The following is a 23239-nucleotide window of genomic DNA, read 5'->3' on the forward strand; positions in this document are numbered from 1 at the left end:
TAGTGAAATCACACATCAAGAAATAGAAAGAGCACAAAAAAATAATCTGATGTTTTCTCATTTCCAGAAAAAGAATGGCAAGACAAAACCAAAACCCACACAAGGGAGGAAACTACAAAGATCAGAGAAGAAATTAATGCAATGTAGACCAAGAAAATAATAAAAGAATGAATGAATCAAAGGGTTGGTTCATTGAAAGAATAAACAAAAATGATAAACCCTTAGCCAACCTTATCAAAAAAGAAAAGAAAACCTGAAAACCATGCATTGAGGAATGAAAACAGTAAAATAACTACAGATCCTGTGAAAATTCAGAAGATCATCAGTATCTCCTTAAAAAGCTTATGTTTTCCTATGTTGGATATTATAGAAATGGTTCGATTCCTAGATATATATGAATTGCCAAAGCTGACCAAAGAAGAAATAAAAATTCTTGTTAATGCAGTTTCAGTTAATGAGACTGAAAATCTAATTAAAATTTTATCAGCAGCTGGGCATGGTGGTGCTTGCCTATAATCCCAGACTTGGGAGGCTGAGGTAGAAGGATTGTTGTGAGTTTCAACCTAACCAGGGCTACAAAGTGAGCAGAATGTCACCAACTGCATAATGAGACCTTGACTCACGAACATGTAAAAAAAGAAAAACAGTGACAACAGCAGTGCATGCAAATCAACAAATTTTAATATCATATCAACGCAGGCAAAGACAAAAGTCAAATGAAATTTTTTCTCTGAATTTGTGAGTTTTCCTAATAGTATTTTGATGGGAATTTCAATAAATCTATATTACAGTTTGCAATAAGATTTTTTTGAATTTTCTCCAAATCCTTGAAGGTAGTTTTACTGGATTCTTATACTCGCCTGATGCATGCTAATAGATATGGTCCTAAGAGTTTCAAACTATTGAGTTCCCATTCTCAAAGATATCCATATTAATATGACAATTTTTCTGTTTGATTGAGACAGGGTTTCCTTATGCCATTCAGACTGACTGTGGACTCACTTCTTAGTCAACTAAATTCACACTAATTAGCCCTCCTCAGCCTCCCAAGTTTTGGTAGTATAGGTGTGCACCTAAAACCTGAAAAAAACAAGGGAGAGAGAAAGATTGTTAAAAGAAAACAAAAATAACAGAGCTGAATGAAAACTGACTTATCTAAAATGGGAATTATGGAATGATGTGGCAGAGGAAAGCTAGTCATGTGGTGGCATCCAGGAAGTAATAACAAATACAGAGTTAGGAATGGTACCTATTGTGCTACAGCACAACAGTGACCTCCTTCCTCCAATACATATGCAATTTACTAGACTGAGGAGGTCCAAAAGCTCATGTGAATGCAAAACTAAGAGCAAATAAGCAGCTTATAACCAAGGTTTTGGGACATGGCATTTAGCAGATGTCTCACATTCAAATTGAAATAGAAGAAATATAATCCTACCCTGTTTGATGTCAAATGCACCAAGTTGGTTCTCTCACAACATTGAGAAATGAAGTCACAAACCAAAAGAAGTTCAAGAAGTTTTCTTGGAAAAAAAATTAGCCCTGGATTTTCAGGAGTGGTCTTCTGTGTTTTGGCCACAGACCTATTGTCAAGGTTCATTTATACAGCAAAGTCACAATGTGGTGCAATGTGGGTCTCAAACTACAATCAATCTATAAGCTTATAGCTGCTTAACTAATATTATCCAGCAGGGAAACAAGTTATCCAGAAAAGCTATGTAGAAAGAGATAAGCATTTTGTGGGAACAATAGTCCAGTGTTTCTGGTCATTGAGTAAGGTAACTGATGCCTATCTGGACATCCTGGAGGAAGTCGTGGTAACTGTAGTACATTTCAAGCTATTATTTTTCTCTTCAGGAGGCATGTAGACATGGTCACTGCATCTTCTCATTCAGGTCTGGCTTTCTTCAGCTGTGCCTCTAGCAGTGATACTTGTGTTTAGGTTGTTACATTGACACCTTAGAGGTTCCCAATTCCTCTCTGACTGTATATCAATTTCTATCTACCTTGACCTCCTTTGAAAAAATCACAATACTATTTGAATGGATAAAGTGATGTTTATACATTTAAAAAATATTATTTACCAGTTATTTAGCTCAGCAGGCAGAAGCACATGCCTGGCAAGTGCTAGCATGTGAGTTTGATACCCAGTTCAGAAAACAAAATATAACTTAAAATGCAAGGAATAAAATAATTTCACATGTGAAGATGTAGATTAACAAGATTTTTTGTTAAATATGTCAATGGCAAATAAATTTTGCTAAAATTCATATTTAGTATCTAAGGCTATTGGGCCAGGATATTGAGTTCAGAGTTGCAAGCACCTGCCTGGCAAGCTCAAGGTCTTGAGTTCATTCCCTGGTACCATAAAAAATATCTACATCTTTCAACCATGCAGTGCTATGAGCACAATTGTTGAAATTGATAGTTAAAAGGCTCTATGTTTCTTTTGTGGTTAAGAAATACCTACAGATAACATGGTAAATAAAGTGAATGATATACTGTCCCCTATACTATAGCAATTTTCTTAAAGTTGTTTTTATTGTTTGTTTTACCACATGCTTGATGTTATACATGAACAAACAGAGCTTCGTTATATTTGTGTTGTGTTTGCCAATACCCAAGTTGTATGACCAAATTGCCTGTTGGTTACCTTTGCAAACGCAACTATTTTCTACAACTTGTAGTGCCATCATACTTTTCTGTGTGTGCCATCTTCCTGGGTGAACTAATAGATATGTTAAACATGGTTACCCTCTGCAAAGGACAGATGTTATCTAAAATTAGTTGACAAAGGATTGCAAATTGTTTTGAGACCTCTCTATCCTCTGCAAAGTGAAACAAATTTCTTCCACATTCCTTAGTGGATCAAGGATTTCTCATTCCTTCATCCACACCCATAAACCATTCACTTTGTAATTCTTTTTTCTACAATAAGCCTGAAAAAATTTTAAGTGAGTTACACAGCTTTGCAAACTCCAGCTGTACTGTGTCCCTGGTACCAGGCAAAATAATTCAGCTTGCATTTTTTTGAAAAACATGTCTTGCCCCATTTTTGGACACCATTTGGATGGGCTCATTTTTGTACTGCAAGACTTAAAAGGTGAAAATGTTTGGCTAAGTAGAGAAACTGTGATAATCATTTTTTCAATTTAATCGTATATTTCACTATTTTCATTAAGTATATTTTATTTGCTAAAATTATGCTAAGTGAAATTGATAAACAATTTTTAATGTTACAGGGAGCTGAGTTAGTTAGAAATATAGGCAACCAGACAGTAATATAGGGGAATGAAACTCCTCACTGACTATGTCTGCTATGAGATTGCGTTCTTCAAAACCAAAGAATGAATTTTGGAAACAACAAAAGTGAAGAGCAGAATATATTTATTAAATGTAAGAAAGTGAAGGATTTGTTCTCCTCACCCAAAGAATCACTACTGTAAATCGTGATTTTTTTTCACTCAGGAAATGTACATTTTATGATAATTTGTGCAGCAGTCTCAAATGTGCCTCTATTAGAGTAAAACATAGTGAAAGAAGAATGAGCCAGGCATTCCATGTTCTGAATGTAGAGGCATTAAAAAAAAGTTTTTTACTTAATGCTATTGCTGATGTTTTGTATAGAAAATAAGATAGGGTGACAAAAACAAGCAAAAATGATTATGTAAGATTTTATACTCCTGCACAAAAATAGAAGCCAAAAACAGAATTCAAATAAAAAAGGATGAAAATATAATCTACAGAATGGGAGAAGTTTTGCATGTTACTCCTTGACAGCTAGCATATAGTCAATAGGAACATAAAATGAATACACACTTTTCATAATGGGCACAAATTGCCAAGAAATACCTGAAGAACTATTGAGCACTTTTATACAAAGGAGAAATGCAAATAGGATCACCATCTCATTGCAGGGAGAACAAATCACCACAAGACCAAAAGAATGTACATGTGACTGCAGGAGAAAAGGAACTATTTAACTTTGTTGGTGGAAGTGTAGGTGAATTGATCTTCCACTACTGAAGTTAGTGTTCAAAGTATTCAAAAGACCAAATGTAGTAAGTCTGCTCAGTGCAGTGCTTCCTTAGTGGGTCTCTTTCCCAGAGAGTTAAGGACATATTGCAGTGATTCATGCAGTCTTGTTTCCTGCAGCAATAGTCACTTTTTTCTGCGGAGTGCAGCAGCAAGCACTGCTCTGTCAGCCACCAAATACCAACGATAAATAACAAATATTCATCAGTGTGCTCCATTCAGTAAGTGATATGATATTTTATTATGAAATGGGCCCTAAATTAGCTTTTTCCTAGTAGACTACAGGTCAGTATAAGCATGTAATGTAACAAGGCCATCACAATTACTCTGTGCTCATTAGATTTGATATATTTTTCTTTTTGAGGCAGCATGCTGCTATGCTGTTCAGGCTGGCTTTGAGATCATTTTATAACCCAGAGTGGCCTCAAACAATTCTCTTGCCACAGCCTCTCAAGTACTGGGCTTACACGCACAAGCCACCAGGTCCAGTTTAGATTTGGTATATTAAATACAATGCATATTCAGTACATTTCATTCCAACTATTTTGTTTGTTAATATATTGGCACATTTAGGCCCATTATCTGTAGCCACCGTAACCTTATTGAGGTGGTGATGTGCATAACACCAGACTCATGACATTCTGTCCTACGTTTAGTGCTGTCAGTGTCCTGCAGTGAAACATACGTGTACACGTGTATATATTGGTTTGTTTTTCTACTTGTCTTAAATAAGATTTTTAAAATTTCCTTGTATAATCAGAGAGTTGATAACCCTATCTACATTTTCACACAAATTCCCGCAGTTAATTAGAGTACAACAAATGCAGACGGGACATGGACCAAATAGTTTCTGTGTGAGTATGTGAAGGCACATGTGAAGAATACATTGTGAAGGTTTGTGTTCCTTAATATTTCATTTCAATGAACTTCACATGTTCTCACTGTTGCTTATGTGAGGTGGACCAGATGAATACTTTAAGATATGAAGTGGTACAAAGTCCTTTTTCTTTTTGTACTGAGGATCAAACTCATGACCTTGCACTTGCCAAGCAGATGCTCATGCCGCTGAGATAAGTCCTCATCCCCCATAAAGTCTGTTTTAGAATTTAAGTATCTAAATAAGTATTTAAGAAAGGGAAGAAAAGGCTCAAGTTCATGCAATAAGGGAGGAAATTATAAAAATCAGAAAAGAAATTAATGCAATAGAGACTAAGAACACAATACAAATAATCAGTGAAACAAAGAGTTGGTTCTGTGAAAGAATACATAAAATGGATAAGCACCTTGCCTACCTTATTTAAGAAAGGGAAGAAAAGGCTCAAGTTCATGCAATAAGGAATGAAAAAGACAAGTATCTAAATAAGTGGTGGTTTGGTCACTTAGTAATGGTCAACTTGGACCAGCCAGTGAACTGAGTCATCATGGTTTTGGGAACAGAGCATGCATTGAAGAATTGTTGCAAACAGCATCAAAGGAGAAATGAAAGGAAGGTGCTAGGCTGTTCATTCTCATGGAGAAGCTGGTAGCAGTGATTCTCCAGATATGAACTCAGCCATCATCATCATTAGAGGAGTCAGGGCCCCATTTTACTTTGCATAGCTACTGTTCTCTTTTACAGAACTCTGGCCCTTATCATGAGCTTTATATCTTGGCTCCAGTACTGATCACTCAGCCTGATGGCACAGATCTTGCACCCAAGGACACAGAATTTGTAGCTTCCAGCGCTGAGCTTTGACCCTTCCTAGTACACAACCTTGATATAGACATGCACGAGAAATTGGCAGTGACTCTAGATCTCCAGGTAAACTTGTGACAGTCCTTGACATGGGTTCTTTATGTCTTAGAATCATTCCTGGTTTGAAGAAGGTCACCACATACTAGTTAGGGGAAAACATCAAAAGAAAGAGATAACCATTGTAAATATATATGCACCAAATTCTAGAACACACAATTATGCAAAAGCAGCTATTTACAGAAATGAAAAATCAAATAAGCAATAATACATTTATAACAGGAGACTTTAACACACCTTGGACACCAAGGGACAGATGAGCCAGACAAAAATTCAGCAAACAAATAACACAACAGAATCACATCTGTAAACTAACAGACCTGATGGACATATACAGAGTGTACCAGCCAACACCATCAGAACATATATTCATCTCAGCAGTACATGGGACATTCTCTAAAACAGACTATATAATAGCCCACAGAATATTTTTAAATAAATGCAAAAGACTTGAAATTATCCCATGCATGTAATCAGATCATTGTGCCATAAAACTAGGAACTGCAAAAATCACACACACACACATGGAAATTGAATAATATACTCTTGAGCAATCAGTGGGTCACAGGGGAAACTAAAGAACAATTTAAACAATGTCTAAAAGCAAACAAAAATGCACATACAACTTACTGGAATGTGTGGGACTCAATGAAAGCTGTCCTCAGAGGAAAATTTATTACACTGACTTCGCATATCAGGAAACCACAAGAATACAAATAAACAATCTGATGCTACACATCAAATATCTAGAAAGTCCAAAGCAAATGGAGTTCAAAGCCAAAAGAAAGGAGGAAATTATAAAAATCAGAAAAGAAATTAATGCAATAGAGACTAAGAACACAATACAAATAATCAGTGAAACAAAGAGTTGGTTCTGTGAAAGAATACATAAAATGGATAAGCACCTTGCCTACCTTATTTAAGAAAGGGAAGAAAAGGCTCAAGTTCATGCAATAAGGAATGAAAAAGACAAAATCACTACAGACTCTTGGGGAATATAAAACATCATCAACACCTACATTAAAATCATCCACTCTCATTGTTTTAATAACACAGAAGAAATAGACACATTCCTAGAAACATATGAAGTACCAAAGTTGGATCAAGAAGATGTAAAAATGCTGAATAATCCAATCTCTATTAATGAAATTGAAAATATAATAGTTCTGCTTATGCATAGAAAGAGCCCAGGCCCAGACTGATTCACTGTGTAATTCTACAAGAAATACCAGAAGACTTAATTCTGACACACCTCAAATTCTTCAATGAAGTCACAATGGAAGTAATTCTTCCTAAGTCATTCCTGGAAGTAAATATTACTCTAGTACCAAAACCTGAGAAAGACCCAAGTAAAAAAGAGAACTCCAGGCCAATCTCCCTAATGAACACAGATGCAAAATGCTCAATAAAATATTGGCAAACAGGATGCAGCAAGTCATCAAGATTATACACCACGACCAAGTGTGATTCATTCCAGGCAAGCAGGGATGGTTCAACATATGTAAATCAATCAATGTAATCCACCATATCAACAAAACCAAAAGTAAGAATCACATGAGCAATTCTATAGATGCAGTAAAAGCTTTTCCTAAGGTGCAACTTCCATTCACAATAAGAACCTTACAGAAAATTGGAATAGATGATCTTTACCTCAATATGATAAAGGCCATCTATGACAAACCAACAGCCAGTATCATATTAAGTGGCCAAAAACTGAAGGCCTTTACCTTAAATCAGGCACAAGACAATTATGTCCCTCATCACCATTTGTATTCAACATAGTACTGGTAATACTAGCCAGAGCAACTAGAAAAGAGACAGATATAAATGGAGTAAAGATAGGAAAAGAGGAAGTTAACTTATGACATGATACTCTACATAGAAGACCCCCAAAACTCCATTGGAAATCTCCTAGATATAATCAATAAATTCAGCTATGTAGCTGGATACAAAGTCAATACTCAAAAATCTATAGCATTCCTACACATTAACAACAAATTCATTGACAGAGCAATAAGAAAAGCCACACCCTTCACACTGCCATCCAAAAAAATGAAATACTTTGGAATTAATCTCACGAAAGAATTTTAAAAATCTATATAAGGAAAATTATAATGTCCTGAAAAAGAAATCAAAGAGGATCCCAGAAAATGGAATGACATCCCTTGTTCATGGATGGGAAAACAAAATATTGTGAAAATGGCCTTTCTTCCAAAACTGTAATACAGATTTACTGCAATCCCAATGAACATAATATCAACATACCTCATAGATCTAGAGAAATCACTCCTAAAATTAATCTGGAACCAGAAGAGACCTAGAATAGCAAAGAAAATTCTAAGCAGTAAAGAAAAGGTGGGAGGCATCACAGTCCCTGAGTCGGTTATACTACAAAGCAATTATAATAAAATCAACATGGTATTGGAATAAACTCTCAACTATAGATCAATGGAATAAATTAGAAGGTACAAACACAACAACAAACACACTCAGCCATCTTATCTTTGATACAGGAATCAAACATTTTCACTGGAAGAACGACAGTCTCTTTAATAAATTATGCCTGAAAAACTGGCTCTCCATAGGCTGAAAGCTAAAACTAGACCCATGCCTATCACTATGTACTAAACCAAAATGTAAATGGATCAAATATATTAACATTATAACAGAAACAGTAAATCTGTTGCAAGATAAATAGGATATAAATATTGAAGACATAGGGGTAGGGAGAGAATTCATGAAAGGGGAATTGGAAGTCCCACTTGATCCAGCTATTTCACTTCTAGGCACATTCCCAAAAGAACTGAAAACATCATACCTCAGTGGTATATGTGCACCCATTTTTATGACAGGACAATTTGTAATACCCAGATCTTGGAAACAACCTAAGTGTCCATCAACTGAGAAATGGATAAAAATGATATGCTATTTTTACACAATGGAGTACTACTCAGCTATTAAGAATGATCACATTGAGATATTCATAAATAAATGGATGCAACTTGAGACCTTACTCATACCTGAAATAAATCAAACTCACATGTATAAATACTGTATAGTCTCCCTACTGTAAAAAATGGTAAAAGTACATAAGAGTTTAAGGTAATCATGAGTCCCCATTACATTGCTTTGGAGACATATAATGTTCCCATTCTTTAGTTGGAATGGTTTTATCCTGGGTTGTTTTATTTTATTATCTGTGATGGCATGAACAGCTATTTTGAAGACAACAAGATATTGTAATAGGCACTGCTAATTTAATATCATCTTGCTTTGAAGTGCTACCATTCTTTTGTCCTTCTGTTTCCATTGGTTCCATCATGTATTTTATTGGATTTTATTGTGTGTGATAGTATAAACAAATCTTTTATGGCCAATGAGATAATATGGTAATGAGTTTTTATTTTCTATTATTTGGTTGAATACCCTGTAATACTTTCATTCTCTTTAATGGTGTTATACTATTTTGTCGTGTTTGTTACTATTGTATCTGAAGGTATATTCAACCCTTTCAAGGAAAGAGAATTATGGTAGCTACTGATATATTGGGTTGTTTTGTGGTGAAATTCTATGTTGCATAAATTTTTCATTCTGCAAAAACTAATTTGCAAGTCTCTCAGATCTTTTACTGATTTTGCTGATGTGAAGAAAAATGTAGGATGCATAATTTGATTTCCCAATAATCAATTATCACAGCTCTATAGACCTATCTGAACTCATGGAATTTCAAATGTAGGCTAGCCTTATTCCATCTAGAACTAGCTTTGAACCTAAGTGGTTCAGCAACATTTTAGTAGACTTCTACAAGCACAAGAGGGATAAGTTTCTCAGAGCCTCCCTCCTCCTTTTTGGTTACATTTAGACAGTGTGTAACAATGCCATGTCTCTATGGTCAGCAGGCCCTCATGTCTTTGCATCAAACTATTGTTTCTGCCATCAATGCTATTTTAACATTATCTGTTTAACCTATTTGTGTTATTCAAACAACTCTAGGTAAAATGCAATTTTACTCTTCAATTGAGTTAATGAGTCTTTTCTCATTTTCTTACAGCATCTTGCACTGTTAATTGTTCCTTATTATTACCACCATGAGTTTCTTACTCATTTATCATGAAAATATTATGCATGCTGAGAAACAGTATTGACCAAAAGAAAAGTGTTACTCTGTCCTCAGCATCTCATGGCTCAGAATGATATATTCTCTTCTGTTGAGCATGGTGACTAAGCATAAATGTGATGAGACAGGACAAAGTCTATCACTATTCAGTACAATTGAAAGGCCATGTCTGGGAGTGAGAGAAAATGGCAGTGTTAGAATGAGACTGGCATGACATGCACTTGTGAATCCTGCAAATTTATGTAAAAATGTTGGGGCCATTGAAGCTGAATACCTGTGGAGGCCTGTGGCATGGCCTGGGCATGATTGAATTGAGAAGGAGGAGACATTTAAGGGAGCAAGATAAGGCTAGATAGTTTTCCTAAATTAGCATCATTTGTTGCTCTGAGTGATCCTTGAGCCTCTCCCAAGATCCTGCTCAGCTTTACTCAATTGTCCACTCAACTCCTTGCTTGCTCTGATTAAATAGGTCCTGCCCAGCCATCAGTCAGCCATACACCTAACAGATTTTTGAGGTCTGACAAGGATTTTAGTCCTCCTGCAGCCCTAAAGATTGTGTCACTTGTTTCCCTCTTTTGGGCCATGCATCTGTTTGGGGGTGTGGGGGGTCTAGGCACAGACCCCAACAATTACTGCCTGAACAGGGACTCTACAGTGGGGATGTCTGCTGTGGAATGTCACTTCACATTGCTGTGTTCCTGGGGCATAAAATGGACCCAAAAGCATGTCTATTTTATTTTGTTTGGAAATTACTTTTATTTTCTTTGAAAAAAATCCCTTCACCATTTAAGTCATGGGGACTTCTGTGTCTGAAGTGCAACAGAAACATAATGCAAAACTGCTTTTCCTTAGGAAGGTGGGCCATGTTTGGTGCAAATCTTGTGGGCTATTCATGATCATTGTCCTTGGTGTTCTGAGGTTGGTGTGGTTACTGTGACAGATTGGGAAAAAATACACAAACTGCTGCACTGAGGAGCCTTGAGCTCTGATTTCTGTCTTGCACACTTGGTATTTTTGCTGGGATGCTGTGACATTTGGCAGGGAGGAACGGCTGGTTTCCCAGTTTTCTTGGATGGCTCACTTGTGCTGCTTCGCCTCTTCCACTTGCTGCTGCCTTCACAAGATGCAAACCCTGTAAAACCTCTAGGCAAATTTTCATCTGTTCGACCTCCCATGCAGAAGATGGCCCAAGAAGGTAAACATGGCAAATTAATTGCTTGACCTGTTTTGTATCAACAGGAAAAGAGCCCCACTTTGAAAGATTGCAGTATTCTATTTAAAGACTTAAAAGGGACAGGGGGTAATTTTAGTGGCCTAAGAGGCTGCCTGACACCCATAAGTTTGTGAGTTCAATCCCATGTTCCTAAAAAAAAAAAAAAAAAAAACCAAGAAAAATAAAGAGTTTAAAATGGCTGTCAAGGAATATGGACTTAAAAGTACTTTTGTAATTGGCATTATTGAGGATATCGTTCATGGTTGTGAAATGACCCCTTTGAACTGGAAACTCTCAGTGCATACTATTATCACTCTAGCCAAACATCAGGTGTGGCTTAAGAGCATACTGGTGCTGAGGACATGCAAGTTATGAATAATTTTGATTGCTATATTCATATAGGAGCTGCTGAGTTTTGAGGCGAGAGAGATTTTTCAGATATATGCCAACAAGTTAATTGCCACCCTCAGGCTATTATCCTCAATTGCTTTAAAAGCTTGAAAAAGACTCCCTGAAGCAGTGGACACACAAGGTTCCTTTAGTACTATTAAACAGGAGGACACTGAACCTTTCCTTGACTTTATGAAGATTAAATAAAGCTATTGAAAGCCAGGTGGACAACAAGGCAGTAGCCTCTATCTTGTTAAAGCAATTAACATATAAAAATGCAAATCAAGGCTACAAAAATGCTTTAAAAGATGTTTCTGTGATACTTGACACTAGCTTGGAATTCCCTGGTATGCTTTAGAAGTTCCTACTACTTTTCATGATCCTTTACCTCCTGGACAGCTGGCCAGTTCTTTCCTATTCACCTGCATCAAAAAAGAGGCATTTTGTTATCCTTGGCCTCAGTAATGCTGGTTATACGGGCATATTGTTGCTTCAGTTGTGATCTCTCTTACACATTCAACTAATTTTTTTGAATCTGTAACCCAGCTAATTGTCTTGCCTTGTCTTCTCTAAAACTTATGATGTTACTCATGGAAATCAAGCACTTGGCTCCACTGTGGTGGCTACTGCTATTCCCCTGGGAGATGAATGCTGAGGCCTCTGTTTAACTATTGACAACCTTTTCTTTTCAGGATTGCTACACACTGGAGCTGATGGTTTTGTTTTACTCCACTCACCTGGCAATACTTTATTTCCCATTGTCAGTGCTATTCCCTCTCATCACTTGAGGATGTACTGGAACACCTATAGTCCTTGGAATTGATTTAATCAATACTGTCTTACCACTTACCAAGGCTAACTTTTCCTTTTTGCTGTCCTCTGCTGTTCCCTCTGCAAGACTCATGTCTGGGAATTTAGCTCAGTGGCATGAGTGCCTGCCTTACAAGTGCACAGTCATGAGTTTGATCCCTGGGACCAAAAAAAAAAAAATCTGCAAGTGGCTTTGCTGTCTATGTTGGTTCTGTTTCTTTTGATATGCCCCAGGATCATTGTTTGTCTCTATTTACTCTACTTCCCTTTTCTCTTCAAACTTATTGCATTAGCAGCCCTTTAAATAGTGCTCTCACTGTCTTCACTGATGGAACCCCCCATCATGAAGCTGTAACATATGTTTTTGTAATAATTGAAAACACCTTTTTTCACTGCCACAAACCTCTTGTCAATGCAGTGAGCTCTCTGTGTTATCCTTCCTTTGCAAATTTTTTCAACCCATGTCCTTAACTTAGTTACTGCCTCTCATAATACTATCTCACACTTATCTTCTTCTCTTGTTGTCTCTCCTGTAGCAATAGACTCACACTTATTGTCTCTTTTTTACATCTCACAGGCTCCTCTTTGCCTTTAACATGCCACTCTTTTTTTTACATATATGTAGTCATTAAGCCCTACCTGTTGTTTGATATGATAATGCTATTACTGATCAAGCACTGAATATTCTATTCTCTCTTTTTTTGGGCAAGGTCTTTTCAACAGTGTCTTTATAAGCATTTCAGCCTGATCTTGAGATAAATTTGTAGTCTATCCTCATTTGATAACAATAAAGAGAGCCCCACCTTTTTTCACCAATCAGTTTGTTCTTTCCACAAATTGTTTCACATTCCATCTTCTGCAACTAGAGCTTCTATTTCCACTGGTTTCCATTGTGCTGCCATGCCTCCCCCTTTTCCCTGTGATGCTGTCAACTCTAATGGCCTCTGCTCCAGTGACTTATGGTAACATGCTACACAGTGTTCCTCCTTAAAACTTTTTCATTTCTTCAAGTTTTTCTTGATACATTTTCTGTTTTTATTTGTGCTTCACAACTGCATGGTGAATCTGCCCAACATGTAATTCAACATCTCCTGGCTGCATTAGCAGTCAAGGGTGTATCTTCCTTTTTTAAACTGACAATGATCCAGCCTATACCTCACAGGCTTTTGCTTCCTTTTGTTCCATATGGCAAATTTGTTATGTAAATTGTATCCCCTATAATCCCAGTGGCCACACTATCATTGAAGAGGCTCATTATTCACTGAAATCTCTTCTCTTAAAATAATTAAAGGAGAAAAATGCACTTCCTGCACAAATTTTTACTATTCTGTCCATGGTGCTATTTACTGTAAGTGACTTCTCTTTGCCAACAAGGTTTTCTTCTTCCCTAATTCAAATATGTTTTTACCAGGCTATATCTCTGACAAAGCCTTTTGTATCATACAAAACACCTCCAGACTCAAGGGTCTGGTGCCCCTGCTGAACTGGGTAAGATAGGATACTTCTATGTTATTGCCAAGGCCTTGTGTGGATTTCTGCTTATTGTGTTTGCCCTACATGGAATGAGTTGTCACCACAGGCTACACAACATAATTCCACCATTTCACCTCTCCCTGAATCAAGCCTTGGATCCTTTTATGCCAGATCTCTGCTAGTTGGTGTATTACAAATCCAACTGGTTGATTTGTAGCTGTAAATTCTAAATTTTTAAGAAAGTATTATAATTTGGCTTGATTAAGGATATGCTCAAGCGTGCTCTGACTTTATGTTTGTCAGTCTGTCCACATATCAGTTGCGTGTTTGTCCAGTTGGTTTGCAAGCAGGTCCTGAAAGTTTCTGAGCTTCTGATTGTTCATACCAGTAAAGCAGAAAGCAAAAGTGCCCATACAGGAGTGCTCAAGGTGCACAGAACATCTGGGAAATGTCCTGAGGGCATGGAGTGCTGGAGGTGAACAGGTGTTCCAGCACGGGGAGCGTGGAGTGTAAGAATTGAGCTAGTTTTCTTCTGTTTTATTCCTTCTGTTTTTATCTCACTTATCTTGTTTTTATCTCTCCTGTGGCCATGGGCTCACACTTAGTATCTTCTTTTTACATGTACAAATTATTTGCCCTCACAATGCTGCACTTTTTCCTTTACATAAATGTGGTCATTAAGCCCTACCTGGCTTTTTAAAAGGTAATGCGATTTCTGATCAAGGATTGCATATACTCTACAGCCCCCCCCCGACTCCTTTGGCCTTTTTGAGGAAGGTTCTCTCTATACAGTTCAGTCTGGCCTTGGGTTTACTCTATAGTCTATCCTCTTTTTGATAACACTAAACAAAGCCTTGTCGTTTTTCACCAATACACTTGTTCCTTGCATAAATTGTTTGACATTGTACCTTCTGAAGCTAAAGCTTTTATTTCCACTGGTTTCCATTGTGCTGCCATACCTCACCCTTTTCCCTGTGATGCTGTCAACTCTCATGGCCTCTGCTGCAATGAACCTTGGTAAACATGCCACACACTGTTTCTTGATTTCCTTTTCATTTCTTCATGTTTCTGTTGACCCGTTTTCTAGTATTATTTGTGCTTCACCACTGCATGGTGAATCTGCCCAACATGTAATTCAACATCTCCTGGCTACATTTGCAGTCATGGGTGTATCTTCCTTCCTTAAACCTGAATATGGTCCAGCCTATACCTCACAGGCTTTTGCTTCCTTTTGTTCCTCATGGAACATTTCTCATGTAATTTTATCCCCTATAATGCCACTGGCCAAGCAATCATTTAACAAGCTCATTATAACCTCAAATCTCTTCTTGAAACAATTAAAGGAGAATAATGCACTTCCTGCACAGGTTCTTACTATTCTGTCCATGGTGCTATTTACTGTAAGTCACTTCTCTTTCCCAAAAAGGCTTATTACTTAATTCAAATATGTTTTTACCAGGCTATATCTCTGACAAAGCCTTTTGTATTATACAGAACATCTCCAGACTCAAGTGGGCAGGGGCTGGTGCCCCTGCTGATCTGGGGAAGAGGGAACATTTCTGTGTTATTGCCAAGGCCTTGTATGGAATTCTGCTCTTTGTGTTTGCTCTGCATGGAATGAGTTGTCACCACAGGCTACACAACATAGTTCCACCATTTCACCTCTCCCTGAATCAAGCCTTGGATACTTTTTACAGGATCTCAGCTAGTTGGTCTATAAAAAGGTGAACTAGTTGATTTATAGTTGTAGACTCTAACCTTGTAGGAAGGTTTTGTTATTGGGCTTTGTTATTGATATGCTCAAGTACACTCTGATTTTATAAGATGTTTGTCCATCTGTCCATGTATCAGTTGTGTATTTGTTTAGTCTGTTTGTAAGCTGTTGTTGGGAGTCCCTGAGCTAATGATTGTTCAAGCTTATAAAGCAGAAAGCAAACATGCCCATACAAGAGTGATCAAGTGGCCCAAAACCTCTGGGAAGGACCCCGAGTGCTTGGGGTGTACAGGTGTTCCAGCACTGGGAGCACTGGGTATAAGAGATGAGCTAGTTTAACAAAGGAGTATTGAACAAGTACACAAATGGCCTCTGAGGAACTTAAGTTGTTCTCAAAAACCTCCACAAGCTCTTTGCTTATTTCTGTGTTTGTTTGAATCAGCACAGATTGTCTGTGTACGTTTATCCACTTGTCCACTCGGTGAACAACTGTTCCTTTCATTTGGAGCTCAGTAATCTTTCTCTTTTTCCATATCTGGATCACATAATCAAAGATTTGTTTCTTTACTGATTTATAAAATATGCTTGTACCTTGTTGCCAGCTATTCCAAATGTCACAAAGACTGGGTATATGAATGAAATATGTTGTTATTTACCATTGACTTGATAGTCTCATTACTTAAAATTGATATTATTAGGATGAATAAACAAAGTCCCTTATGACTGAGATTGCTGGACAGGGCTCTAATTGATAAATCAGAAAGTGGCTGCCTGGTAAAGTTTTTAACCAGTTCTTGTTTATTCATCAGAGACCTCAATGATCTCCATAGCCTTATAGGAGACACTTTAACTAAAGTCATGAAATGTACTCCTCAATGTTCACATTGGTCAATATCAAAAGAATTAATGCATTTTTTGATTTAAGATGCCTGAGTAAACTTTTCACATTGTTATGACAGTTGATTGTCACCAAATTCATGATATATTAGATATATTTATGTTTATGGAGGCATAGACCTCTAAGATTGTAAAATGGGGATTACTTATGGTAGCAGACTTTTGATTCATGTTTATACTTCAGCTAATAACAAAGACTTGTAAGATTCATATTCCACTAAAGGTCAATAAATTGGTCAATAATACATAAGAAACTTCTTGGGTATTAGATAAGGGTGATTGACTAAAACATATTTTATGTCAAAATAGAAATTCAGATTATTGCAAGGATGTCATGATACAACAATATGTATGGTTCTGATTTCTGATTTCCTATGTAAAATATATCAATGTTAACACTGTAGGTATTCAAATGTTAAAATATCCATGGATAGTAGAAAATACATTTCATTTAACATTCTAAGGTGTTTCATGTTTAGATAAAATAGTAATGTTAAGCTTACTGCCTCTAATATACTGTATTGTTATCAATCTTTTCTTCTAGATGTCCAACAGCTAAGGTTTAACCAAACAAAAAGGAGGGATATGTTAGAGCCATTGAAGCTGAATACTCATGCAGGGCTGTGATGTGGCCCAGGCATGATTAAACTGAGAATGAAGAGATGCCTCCTGGGACAAGACAGGCCACAGCTGAGGCCACCTAGATATTTTCTGTGGGATAGTTCTCTGCAGTTGGCATCATCTGTTTCTCTGAGGGGTCTTGAACCTCTACCAAGATCCTTATCAGGTTTCCTCCATTGTCCACTCAACTCCTGCCAGCATGAGTTGGCCAGCTGGCTAGCAGAGTGATGAGCTCTGCCATGGATCACTCTTCTCATGCAGCCCTGAAGACCATGTTGTGTTTCTCATTTCTTAGAGCCTTCTTGGGACCCTTTATTGCCATCTTGGTGCCTAAGAAAAGACCCCAACATGAAATATAAAATGTATCTGTTTTAAAGACTCAGCACTGAAATCTGGTATTGTTGGATGATGACAGGACCAAGTATCAAACCTGTTTAAGACAATTCAAGTATATAGAAGTTGTTCTTTTGCACTGTATTTTTTTTTTTGGTTCACCAATGCCAAATCCTCTTACATGACACAACTTTCCTCAAGACATTTCCAATCCAATCAATGACCTACATCTGAATTATTTTCTGTAGGACACACACATAGATACGCAGGTTTTATGATATGTCTCCACCCAGTCATCCTGATGAGAAAATTAACATTCTGGAGCCATCTCAGGCCAGAGAGGAGAAACAGAAATCTAATTTTCCCTTCCTGTGAGCTGGTGGAAGTCATAAGGGGAATGGTGGAAAACTAGCCAACATGCCCATGTTGTGATTCTGTGGAAGCTATTCCATTTCTCAGAAGAAAAGCAAGAAACTTACACTTCCTGTGAGCTAACTACTGTATTGGCTGGGAGAGGAGCACCACAATCACCTCCTCCCACCACCATCTGACTGGTTTAGAGGACATGCTGAGTTGATAGCAATGGAGGTATAAAAACAACTTAATCCTTGTATTACTTGATTGACTTTGCAGCCTAAGGATAGTATTCTTAAGCATGTATTTAAATTGTGAAATAATGGTAAAAAAAAGTTGCAACAACTTCATAAGTATATGAAACTTAACACTCTCCTAAACACCCAATGGGTAACAGATGAAAAAAGGAAGAAACTTAAAAATATCTACAACCTAACAAGAATATAGATGCAAAATCCTGTACCTTATGGGATTCAATGAAAGCAGTCCAAATAAGGAAATTTATAGTAGTCAAATCTCACATCAGGAAATAGAAAGAACACAAACAAATAATGAAGTGTTGCATCTCAATCTTCCAGAAGAAGAATGGCAAGACAAACACAAATCCCATACAAGGGAGGAAATTATAAGACCAGACAAGAAAGTCATGCAATGCAGAACAAGAAAAATATTCAAAGGATTAACAAATCAAACAGGTGGTTCACTGGAAGAATAAACAAAATTGATTAACCCTTGGACAATCATATCAAAAAAGAAAAAAATAAAGATTGAAAAACCATGCACTGAGGAATCAGAAGGATAAAATAACTACAGATCTTGTGAAAATTCAGAAGATCATCAAAATCTACTGGAAAAATGTATACTTTCATAGGTTAGAAAATATAGAAATGCACCGATACCTAGATAAATATGAAATGCCAATTCTGTTCCAAGAAGATATAAAAATTCTGAAAAACACAGTATCAGTTAATGAGAATGAAGATTTAATAAAAATTTATCAGCTGCTGGGAATGGTGGTACAGAACTTTGGAGGCTAAGGTACAAGTATTGTTTTGAGTTTGAGACTAAACAAGGCTACAAAGTGAGCTCAAGGCCAACTTGAACTGAATGAGAGCTGGTCTCATGAGCACATTGAAAAATAAGAAAAACAATGACAACAGAAAAGCAAATGATCAACATAAAAAAAGTCTAGGTCCTGGTGGATTTACTGCTGGATTCTACAATAAATGTAGAAAAAAAATTTAAGGCCACGGCTGTTTAATGATATTGAAAGAGAAGCTCTTCTCCCTAACTCATGCCTTGAGGCAAGTATTACCCCGATACTAACACCAGAGGAAGACCCAACCAAAAGAAGAAAACTATGGGACAGTTTTCCTAATGAACATAGAAGCAAAAGTCCTTGACAAGACACTAGCAAAGTGAATGTAGCAAATAATAAAGAAGATTTTAAAACCTGACCAACTTGGATTCATCCCAGGAAGGCAGGGATGTTTCAGTACATGCAAATCAACAAATTTAAATGTCATATCAACACAGGCAAAAACAAAAGTCACATGGTGATCATCTCAATAAATGCACAATAAGCTTTTGATAAAGTCAAGCACTGAACTGTGATAAAACCCTACAGTAAATAACAACAGATGACCTTTACCTCAAGCTGATAAAATAAAATAATGACGGGGCTGGGGATTTAGCTCAGTGGCATAAGCACCTGCCTTGCAATTGTGTGGTCATGAGTACAATTACCAGTACCAATAAAAAAGAAAATGACAAAAAATTCAGACAATGACAAAGAAAACCCCGCATCATACTAAATGGAGAATAACTGAAAACTTTCATTCTACAGTTATAAAAGGACATGGATGACTACTATGACCACTCCTATTCAATATAGCTCTGGAAACACTAGACAAAACAATTAGACATAAGAGAGAAATAAGAATAAGTATATAATAGAAAATAGTTAAATTATCATTATTCAAAGATGATATGATATTCTAAATAGAAGATGCTGAAAACTCCACCAAAACAGTCCTAGAATTAATAAGCAAATTCAAAAATGTAGCTGGAGACAAAGTTGACAATCAAAAATCAATAGATTCCTGTACACAATCAACAAACTCACCAAGAGAGAAGTTACAGAAACCACACCATTTAAAATATCCTCCAAGTAAATGAAATACTTGGAAAGAACCTAACAAAGAAAGTAAAGTACTTACATATTGAAAATTATAGTACTTTGGAAATGATATTGAAGATTATCAGAAAATAGAAAAATATCCCCTGCCCATTCTGAGCATTGTCTTTTCATTCTGTTAGTGATTTCTTTTGATGTACAAATAATTTTTAATAAGATGGGGTCACCGTAGTTGATTCTTTAAAATGTGTTTTTTGTTCAGGAAGCCTCATTAGTGTTTCTGTTTTAATATTTAGATCTTTGATCTAGTTTAACATATTTATTTCATAATGATAGACATTTCTCCAGTTTAAGTCTTCAGTAGGAGGAAAGTCATTTTCTTCAGCACCATTTATTGAGGAGGCTGTCTCTCTTCCACTGAACATATTTGGCTCCTTTGTCAAAGACAAGGTAGCAGAGTGTGTTTGTAGTTCTATTTGCATTTTCTAGACTTTTTGGATGATTCTCAGGTCTGTTTTTCTGCCAGAACAATTCTGATTTTCTGATAGTAACTTTCTAGTATTATAGCAAGTCAGGAATTGTGATGCTTCTTGAATTGCCTTTGTTGCCCAGCAATGTCTTTGGTGACCTAGAGCATTTCTGTTTCCAAATGAATTTTAGAAATGTTTTCTCTACATTTGTGAGCTATCTTAATGGTATTTTTTTTTTTTTTGGCAATGCATTACATCTATATGACAGTTTGAAGTAAGATTTTTTGAGTTTTCTCTATATCCTTGAAGGTAGTTTTACTGGTCTCTTATACTCACCAGATGAAACCTAACAGGTATGATTCTAAGAGTTTCAAACTGTTGAGTTCTTCTTCCCAAGGATATCCACAATAATATGATATTTTTGTCTGTTTGTTTGAGACAGGATTTCCCTATGCAGTTCAGGATGACTGTGGACTCACTTCTTAGTCCTGTAAATTCAAACAGATTGTCCTACTTCAGCCTCTTAAGTCCTGGGATTACAGGTGTGCACCGAACGCTTGAAAGAATTAATGCTGTTATTTGAAACATGAAGAAACAGTCATGAGATACTCATGTATTCATTAACTGCCATTCTTTTAAAGGAAATATGTCCAATTTAACACATAACCTCATTGGAATATAGGGAATCACAAGATAAGTTTCTATCTCTTATGGGCTGGTGATGCCAGTCTAGACTACTGCAGAAACAGGAGATGTCACAGGTAGGAATATGAATCAAATGTGAGTATTAGTATTAAGAACTCAGAGAGTCTTGTATTTAGGGATGATGAGGAAAAGACCAGTGGAAAACAATGAGTGACCAAGTGAGATTAGCTTGTCCTGACTGTAGATCACATTTTATTATAAGGATTAACATCACAAGTTATGACATATTCAAACATTATGTGCTTTTTACTCTAGAAAATAGTAAGGCTTGGCACTGTAGCTCAGCTGTATTGTAGCTTGGTATAACAGATGCCGTCCTGCACCCTGCATTTATCTAGTGCCCTGTATTTGACCCAGGAAAATTAAAAAAGCACTCAGGGTATAAGTTCCATGAGAAAAACAAAAGGAGCTGTATCCAAAGAAAAAAAGTAACCTCCTAAAAAAAGAAGCAGGATACAGGTGTCAAATAAAAATTCATTTAAGATTCTAGCTAAATTGTTTCAAAGCAGGATGTCTTTTGTGATTCTCTCTTTTAAAAATGCTTAACAATCCAGTTCAGGGCCACTTGTTTTGATTCTGAAATGGGGAAGGGGTCTGTATACAAGTTGTGTGTTCTGATCTCAGCTACTTAAATCCCAAATTTATCCTTTGGATGATTGAGTTCCTATACTGTTGTTCACAAACTCACCTCAAGATGCAGAAAGATTTACTGACACAAGCAAGCATCTGGATTAAATGTCAGTGCCCCTGAAATGAAAGAATAATAGTGAAAAGAGGGAAGAAAATGAGAAACACCATGTGTTATAATGCCCACCTCTTTTCCACAGCATTAAAGAGGCTGAAACAGGAGAATGGCCATGTATTCAAGGACAATCTAACCTACACAGTGAGAGTGAAAGGCCAGCCAGAACTACAAAGTAAGACTATGTCTTTAAAAACAAAAAATAATAATGAAAAATGTAGAAAACCAAGAGAGAGAGAGAGACTATTAAATAAAAACAAAAACAATAGAGCTGAATGAAAGCTGACATAAATTGGCAATTATGGAATGATGTTACTTTGGAAAGCTGGCCATGTAGTAGCATCTGGGCAGCAGTGAAAAATAAAGAGTTCGAAATGGTGCCTATAGTGCTACAGCACAACAGTGACCACCTTCGACCAACAAATCTGCAATTTGCTAGAATGAAGAGGTCCAAAAGCTCATGGAAATCTTAAACTCAGAGTGAGCAAGTAGCTTCACACAAAGACTTTGGAACATGGCCTTTAGCAGATATTTCATATTCAAATTGAAATAGGACAAATATAATCCTGCCCTGTTTGATGTCAAATGCACCAAGTTGGTTGGCTCACAACACTGAGGACTGAAGGCACAAAACAAAAGATGTTCAAAAAGTTTTCTCAGAAAAAAGAGAGGAGGATAGTCCTGGATTTTCAGGAATGTTCTTCAGTGTCTAAATCACAGACATATTGTCAGGGGTCATTTATACAGGAAACTCACAATCTGGGTACAGTGTGGGTCTCAAACTACAATCAACCTATAAGCTTGTAGTGGCTTAACTAATATTATTCAAACTTGGAAGAAGTCACCCAGAAAAAGCATGTTAAAAATGCCAAGGGATTTTCTGGGAACAATAGTCCAGCTGTTCTGGTCATTGAGTATGGTAATTGATGCCTCTCTGGACTTCCTGGAGGAGGTGGTGGTAACTGTAGTAAATTTCAAGCTATTGTTTTTCTCTTCAGGAGGCATGTAGACATGGTCACTACATCTTCCCTTTCTGGCTTTCTTCAGTTTTGCCTCTAGCAGGGATTATTGTGTTTAGTTTTTACACTGACTTCTTTGAGGTTCCATTTCCTCTCTGACTGTATATCAATTCCTCTCTACTTTGGTCTCCTCTAGTAAAATAACAATACTATTTGAATGGATAAAGTAATATTTATATATTTAATAAAATATTATTTAATGGGAGCCTGGAATTTAGCTCAGCAGGCAGAATTGCCCGCCTTGGAAGTGCTAGGTTGTGTGTTTCACCCCTGGTACCTAAAAAAAGTGTTTTAAACTGCAAAGAAAGAAAATAATTTTACTTGTGAAGATGTAGGTTAACAAGATTTTTAATTAAATATGTCAATGGCAAATTAAACAATGTTATTAGTCATATTTAGAATCTAAAGATGTTGGGC

General features: G+C 36.7%; 1 long non-coding RNA gene across 1 annotated transcript in view; it reads left to right on the forward strand.

Annotated features, from left to right (window-relative positions):
• LOC134474897 (uncharacterized) overlaps window positions 1–20039 on the forward strand; it is a 33579-nt gene extending 13540 nt beyond the window's left edge. The window contains exon 3 of the long non-coding RNA XR_010045822.1: window positions 16986–20039. This is a non-coding gene — a long non-coding RNA (uncharacterized LOC134474897). The remainder of the gene's footprint in view (window positions 1–16985) is intronic.
• Window positions 20040–23239: the final 3200 nt, after the last annotated feature.

The sequence above is a fragment of the Cavia porcellus genome, unplaced genomic scaffold (genome assembly GCF_034190915.1).
Source record: "Cavia porcellus strain 051 isolate PalLab524CR breed Dunkin Hartley unplaced genomic scaffold, mCavPor4.1 scaffold_42, whole genome shotgun sequence".
In the NCBI taxonomy this organism is placed as follows: Eukaryota; Metazoa; Chordata; class Mammalia; order Rodentia; family Caviidae; genus Cavia; species Cavia porcellus.